Source organism: Felis catus, chromosome A2, assembly GCF_018350175.1.
Source record: "Felis catus isolate Fca126 chromosome A2, F.catus_Fca126_mat1.0, whole genome shotgun sequence".
In the NCBI taxonomy this organism is placed as follows: Eukaryota; Metazoa; Chordata; class Mammalia; order Carnivora; family Felidae; genus Felis; species Felis catus.
In genome coordinates, this window is record NC_058369.1 from 3,320,725 (window position 1) to 3,328,105 (window position 7,381).

The following is a 7,381-nucleotide window of genomic DNA, read 5'->3' on the forward strand; positions in this document are numbered from 1 at the left end:
TTTTTTGGGAGTCGGCTCTGCACCAGCAAGGAAGAAAACAAGGAAATCCTTGACCTCGCAGACCTCGTGATGTTTTCCATGGGGTTGGGGAGGGAAGACAGACAACATGATAAGTTTATGGCCGAGGGGACGATGTTACGTGCTGGAGAGAGAAAGTGGACAGTTTGCAACATCAACTAAGGGGGTCGGGTGCAAGAAAGGGACATTTTTCGGACCACCAGGGAAATGTGAATGTGTCTGGGCAGTAGATGATAGAAAGGGGCTGTTGTTGACTTTTTTTTTCGTTTATTTGATTTTTGAGAGGGAGAGCCCAGCGTGGGAGAGGCAAAGAAAGAGAGAGGGAGATACCGAATCTCAAGCAGGCTCCAGGCTCTGAGCTGTCAGCACTGAGCCCAACGCGGGGCTCGAACTCAAGAACCACGAGATCATGACCTGAGCCGAAGTTGGACCCTTAACCCACTGAGCCACCCAGGCGCCCCACCCACTTCTGGACTTTTCATAGGAGTGATAGTGGCATGGTAGTTATGGTCCATTTGGGCTTTGTTTTATCTTTTGACCCTTTTCATCCATTTCTCCCACCCCCCTGCCTTTGGCAAGCACCAGCCAGTTCTCCTTGTCTATGACTTTGGTGGGGCTCTTTTCGCTTGTACTTTTGTTTGTGTAGATCCCACATACGAGAGAGATCATACTGTATTTGCTTTTCTCTGACTTATTTCACGTGATGCCCTTGCTGTCCATCTATGCTGTCCCAAATGGCAAGATTTCGTTGTTGTTTTTTTTTGGGGGGGGGGGGGCTAATATTCCCTTGTATATCCGTACCACGTTTTCTTTATCCGTTCATCCATTGTGGCCACTTGGGTTGTTTCCATATCTTGGCTATTGTAAATCGTGCTGCAACAGGATTGTAGGACTGAGCCCCCCCTGTGGGACTCTGTGCATGCTGGGCATGGAGCCCGCTTAAGATTATCTCATTCCCTCTGCCCCTCTCCCCGGCTTGAGCTCTCTCTCTCTCTCAAACGATAAAAATAAAAAATCGTATGGGGTGCCTGGGTGGCGCAGTCGGTTAAGCGTCCGACTTCAGCCAGGTCACGATCTCGCGGTCTGTGAGTTCGAGCCCCGCGTCGGGCTCTGGGCTGATGGCTCAGAGCCTGGAGCCTGTTTCCGATTCTGTGTCTCCCTCTCTCTCTGCCCCTCCTCCGTTCATGCTCTGTCTCTCTCTGTCCCAAAAATAAATAAATGTTGAAAAAAAAATTTTAAAAATAAAAAATCGTAGCCATTTTAACAGGTGTCAGGTGACAGTTTATGGGTTTTGTTTGCATTTTCCTAACGATGAGTTGATCACCTTTTCACGTACGTGTTGGCCATCTGTACGTTTTCTTTGGAGAAACGTCTTCAGATGGAGGAAGGAGGCCTGACCCCAGGAACGCAGGAAGCTTCCAGAAGCTGGGAAAGGCAAGGAGATGGATTCCCCCCCCCCCCAGAACCTCCAAAAGTAGTACAATTCAGCCAACAGAAGGATTGTATCTCGGCGGGACTCATCTTGGACTTTTCCCTCCAAAATAGTAGCAATAAATTTGCGTTGTTTTAAGTCAGTAAGTTTGCGGTAATTTCTTACGTAAATAGGTAGCAAAAGCAACCCCGAGGCCATATAACCCAAAGAAATAAGTCCTGCTGTTTCTCCCCAATTTATAGAGGAGTTTACAAAGTTCCAAACACACTTGTCCATAGCACCACAGCATTCAGAGGGAGGATTCGAACCCAGGACCAGCAGATCTAATGACACTTCACTGAGGTGCTTCTCCAATTGTAATGCACACTCCGGGTCCATGGAGAGCATCTTCAGATGTACATTCTGATGCATAGATCTTGAGGGGGCTGTGACTCTGCACCCCCATACCCCCACCTCCCACCCCCACGTGAGAGTGCAGGAAGCTGGTCTAGGAGGACTGAAACTTGCCTGGCACTGAGCAAGCCTGTAATAGATGAATAAGTTATGAGGTGCCTGGGTGGTTCAGTTGGCTGGACGTCCAATTTGATTTCAGCTCAGGGCATGATCGCACGGTCTGTGAGTTCGAGGCCCGCGTGGGGCTTTGTGCTGACAGCTCGGAGCCTGCTGGGGATTCTCTCTTCCTGTCTCTCTGCCCCTCTGCCTCCTCTCAAAATAAATAAGTAAACATTTAGGGTGCCTGCGTGGCTCAGTCAGTTAAGCGGCTGACTGGCTTCGGTCATGATCTCACGGTTCGTGAGTTCAAGCCCCGCATCCGGCTCTGTGCTGACAGCCCGGAGCCTGGAGCCTGCTTCTGATTCTGTGTCTCCCTCTCTCTGCACCTCCCCTGCTCATGCTCTGTCTCTCAAAAGATAAATAAATGTTAAAAAAATTTTTTAATTAAATAAACAAACTTAAAAATAAATAAGTAAACATTTAAAAAAAAATCCTGTAAGAGATGAATATGTTACTATTACAGCTCAGGCAGGGAAGTGTTCTTAGGTAAGTGGAATCCAACACTCTGTGGTGGGGGGGGGGGGCGTGCAAACCCCAGTGTTACCCTTCTGCCTCAGTTTCCCCATCTGGAAAGCAGGGATGACAAATAACTGATCTAGAAATGAAATGTTAATAACATACTACATAAGGTGACCTGGGGGCACCTGGCTGGCTCAGTTGGTGGATCATGTGACTCTCTAACTTAAGGTCATGAGTTTGAGCCCCACATTGGGGGTAGAGGTTACTTGAAAAAAAATAATAATAATGTGGCCTGGAACATACTGGCTGCTCTATAAACGTTACCGATTTTTAAAAAACAGATTTTATCATTTTTTTTTAAATTTTTTTTTTCAACGTTTATTTATTTTTGGGACAGAGAGAGACAGAGCATAAACGGGGGAGGGGCAGAGAGAGAGGGAGACACAGAATCGGAAACAGGCTCCAGGCTCCGAGCCATCAGCCCAGAGCCCGACGCGGGGCTCGAACTCACGGACCGCGAGATCGTGACCTGGCTGAAGTCGGACGCTTAACCGACTGCGCCACCCAGGCGCCCCTGTCATTTTTTAAATATTTATTTATTTTTGAGAGAAAGTGCACAAGCAGGGGAGGGGCAGAGAGAGAGAGAGGGGGGACAGAGGATCTGAAGCAGGCTCTGGGCTGACAGCAGAGAGCCCAACGCGGGGCTCGAACTCACAAACCGTGAGATCATGACCTGAGTCGAAGTCGATGCTCAACCGACTGAGCCACCCAGGCGCCCCAAGATTTTATTGTTAAGTAATCTCTACACCCAACGTGGAGCTTGAATCCGTGACCCCGAGATCAAGCATCCCACGCTCCACCGACTGAGCCAGCCCGGCGCCCCTAAATGTGACTTATTATTGTACTTGGCTAAGTGTGCGGTAAATATTTCCTAATGACAGTCCCCTGGTAAACTGGAGGCCAAGTCTGTAGCACACAGTAGGTGCTCAGGCCACCTGCTGATTAGAGGGGCCGTTTTCCTCTCCTGCCTCTGCCCGCCACGTTGGGGGGCCCTCCCCCACCTTCTGGGAGAACCCCGGCCCCAGCTCTCATCAGAGCCTGATCATTCCCCAGCCGCTCGGTGTAGCTCAATGAATTCTGGGCAGGAAGTCTGGTTTTCTGCGCTGGTTCAAGGTCTGGGGGAAAGGCGGGCACCGGATCAGGAGGGCTTTGGAGGCAGGGCCCCACAGAAGTGGCATCTGAGTCCTTGGACTTGAGGTATGACGTCAGGCAAATCGTGCTCCTCTCTGGGCTTCAGTCTCTCCAGCGGTACCTAATTCAGGCCCCTCTGCAACGTCTTCCTCATTCCTTGTTTGACTTCCGCATTTGTCCCTTTTGTGACTTAGCAGTTACAAAATACAGGACACCCCATCGTATCTGGATTTCTGATAAAAACACGTTAACGTTATCTATGTAATGTTAAACGACAAGTTTAACCATTTAAAATTTTTTTTTCAACGTTTATTTATTTTTGGGGGGACAGAGAGAGACAGAGCATGAACAGGGGAGGGGCAGAGAGAGAGGGAGACACAGAATCAGAAACAGGCTCCAGGCTCTGAGCCATCAGCCCAGAGCCTGACGCGGGGCTCGAACTCACGGACCGCGAGATCGTGACCTGGCTGAAGTCGGACGCTTAACCGACTGCGCCACCCAGGCGCCCCCTTTTTTTTTTATTTTTTTTTTAAGTTTAACCATTTTATTTTATTTTATTTTATTTAACGTTTATTTATTTTTGAGACAGAGAGAGACACAGCATGAACGGGGGAGGGTCAGAGAGAGAGGGAGACACAGAATCTGAAACAGGCTCCAGGCTCTGAGCGGTCAGCACAGAGCCCGACGCGGGGCTCGAACTCACGGACCGTGAGATCATGACCTGAGCCGAAGTCGGCCGCTCAACCGACTGAGCCACCCAGGCGCCCCAAGTTTAACCATTTTAAAGAACTAGGAGTCAGATACTTTTATTTGATAATATTTACCATTATTTTTCTTACTGTGGTAAAAATATATATATATATAACATAAAATTTATAATTTTCCCCATTTTAAGTGCACAGCTCAGTGAGATCAAGCACATTCACGCTGTTGTGCAACCACCCTCACCATCCGTCTTCCAGACTTTCTCGTGTCCCCAAACTGAGACTCTGTCCCCGTGAAACAGTGACTGCCCCAGCCCCTGCCCCAGCCCTGGCTCCCACCATCTACTCTGTAGTAGAATGGGACTCCTCTGGGGACCTCCTATGAGTGGGATCCTACAGAATTTGTCATCTGTGTCTGGCTTGTTTCATTGAGCATGATGTGTTCAAGGTTCATCCACATTGTAGGATGCGTAACAAAATCATTTTCTAGTTTAGAGATATCACAAATATCGCATGAGACAAAGAGAACATACTTATGGTGAAAAAGCATTTGCCGTGTATCGACGATTGAGATTTAACTGGGCATTCTGAATTTTATCTTTAAGGATACAATTCAACGAATTTCACTGTATATTTGCAAAGTAGTAAGACCCATCACCACAATCCAAGTTTAGAACCTATCCATCACCCCAAAAAGAAACCTCATGGCCCTTTTTGTGGAATTATAACTTTCACTCTGGATTTCTACCACTTGCTCAAGGCAACTGCTTTGTGTCTTGGAAGAATTGCCTTTTTTTCCATCAAAATGGCATTTTGGACATTCCATCAAATGGCATATGACGTTGGAATCAGAGAATATGTGACTTTTTGTCTGGCTCATTTCACTGAGTATAGTGTTTTTGAGGCTCATTCAGGTTGTAGTGGGTCAATGATTCTTTCATTACTGAATAGTGTTTTGTTGTAAGGATAGAGCACGTCTGGTTTATCCATTCACCTGTTGATAGAGACTTGGGTGTTTGCGCTTTTTGGCCGTTGAGAATCATGTTGTGGCGTCTACTGGCGTGCAAGTTTTTATGTGGAGTGTATCTTCATTTCTCTTGGGTAGACACTTCGAGATGGAACTGGCAGGTCATGTGGTTAAGTCTGTTGAACTCTAAAAGAAAAGTATTTTTGAGATCTATTTCACACGTATAAGGAAGTATCTTGAGACTAAAGAATGATGTTTGTACCCTGCGATCAAATCTGTCCAATGTTTTCCCAAGAAGCTAACGTAGGGGTGCCTGGGTGGCTCAGTCGGTTGGGAGTCTGGCTCTTGGTTTCTGCTCAGGTCATGATTAGCTGGGAGTCCGCATCCAGCTCTGTGCTGACAGTGTGGAGCCTGCGTGGGATTCTCTCTCCTTCTCTCTCTCTCTCTCTCCCTCTGCCCCTTCCCTGCTCACACTGTCTCTCTCAAAATAAATAAATAAAAACTTGGGGTGCCTGGGTGGCTCAGGTGGTTAAGCATCCGACTTCAGCTCAGGTCATGATCTCACGGTTCGTGAGTTCAAGCCCCGCGTCCGGCTCTGTGCTGACAGCTAGGAGCCTGGATGGAGCCTGCTTCTGATTATGTCTCCATCTCTCTCTGCCCCTTTCCCCACTCGTGCTCTCTCTCAAATATAAATAAAACGTTAAAAAAATAAAAACTTAAGAACCTGAAGCTAAAGTAAAAGCTAAACTTCTCACAAATGTCCACAAGGCACTACGATAGGTCCTCAGTAGACCCCTAGAGCCTTACGTGCCTGTCCCATTCATTCACTCCATCATCTTTAGCTTAGGCGTTTGCACTTGCTATCAGCTCTGCCTTAAGCGCCCTCTCAGTATCCACTTCGCCGTATTGACCAATTTCTATTCATCCTGCCAGTCTCCAGTTAGACCACATCCTGCAAAAAACCCTCCCTGTTCCCTCCCCCACTACTCAGCATTTTCTTAAGCTCTCTGGCTCTTTTGAGTTCCTACAAAGGGTCTTAATTACAAAGAAATTAAGTGGCTAACAACTTCTAGTACTCCCAGTATTTCTGATTGCCAGGCACACTTCACAGCGCTTTAGGGGTGATGAAATCACCCTAATTTTCACTTTTACGCCCCTCTAAGATAGGCACCCTTATGAGTCCCATTTTATAGGTCGGTAGACTAAGGCACAGAGTTTAAGAAATTTGGCCACGCAGTGCGCAACAGCTTTCTAAAATGAATATGCATAACGGGTATCTTGCGGCTCGGCTCAAGACATTCCCGGGAGGGAAGAAGTTCCTGCTCTGTGCGCTCTGTGGCTGTTACTCCAAAGAACACCTCAAGTCCCGCCCCTCCCAAGCCCCGCCCCTCGGGCAGGCAACGGCGCGTCCCTATTTTGAGTTGAACCTCTCGTATCACCATATCCAATGGCGAACAGCTGCTTTAGCCCCGCCCCCTGTGGTAGCCAATGACTGCTCCTTACCTTGAGGCCCTTTCGAGTGATAGCCAATGGCCTGCGGCCCTCCGTTCAGCCCCGGCTCGTGGAGCGGGCGGCTTTCAGGGCCCCGCCCCTTGCACTGATTAGGCCTCCTTTCGGTGGTAGCCAATGGCCTGCCTCCTACTTTTAAAGCCCTCCTTCCGTGGCGGCCTATGGCCCGCCCCTCTGCCCTAAGCCCCGCCCTGAAGAAGCTTGGCTGGCCGCCTCACCACTCCCTGAAAGCCCCCGTTTCCCTCCTCCCACCTTTCCCCTTTCACCTCCCATAACCTCCGCCCCGCTCCCATTAGGCCTCTGGGTCACGCCTCTTGGCTCTGCCCGTTACCCAATCCCGTTAACTTGCTCTGCTCCAACCCCTCTTCTCATTGGTCCTCATGCTCCTCTATCCCCGCACGTGGTTCTGAGCGACGGCGTCTCCCGCCCGTGACGACCGGAGGGCGGGACTTCCGGAAGCCCGCAGTCCAATAAGCAGGCGCCGGCTCTCTGCCCAGGCGCCCGCCCCCGCCCCCTAGGCGCCCCGCTCCCGCCCCCGGCTTCGCCTCC

General features: G+C 49.2%; 1 long non-coding RNA gene across 1 annotated transcript; it reads right to left on the reverse strand.

Moving 5' to 3' along the window:
* Positions 1 to 4,923: 4,923 nt before the first annotated feature.
* LOC109493751 lies at positions 4,924 to 7,129 on the reverse strand. Its single transcript, XR_002148101.3, has 2 exons — positions 6,827 to 7,129; positions 4,924 to 5,509 (listed from the first exon to the last, which is right to left on the reverse strand). It is a non-coding gene; the product is annotated as an uncharacterized LOC109493751 (long non-coding RNA).
* Between the last annotated feature and the right edge of the window lie 252 nt (positions 7,130 to 7,381).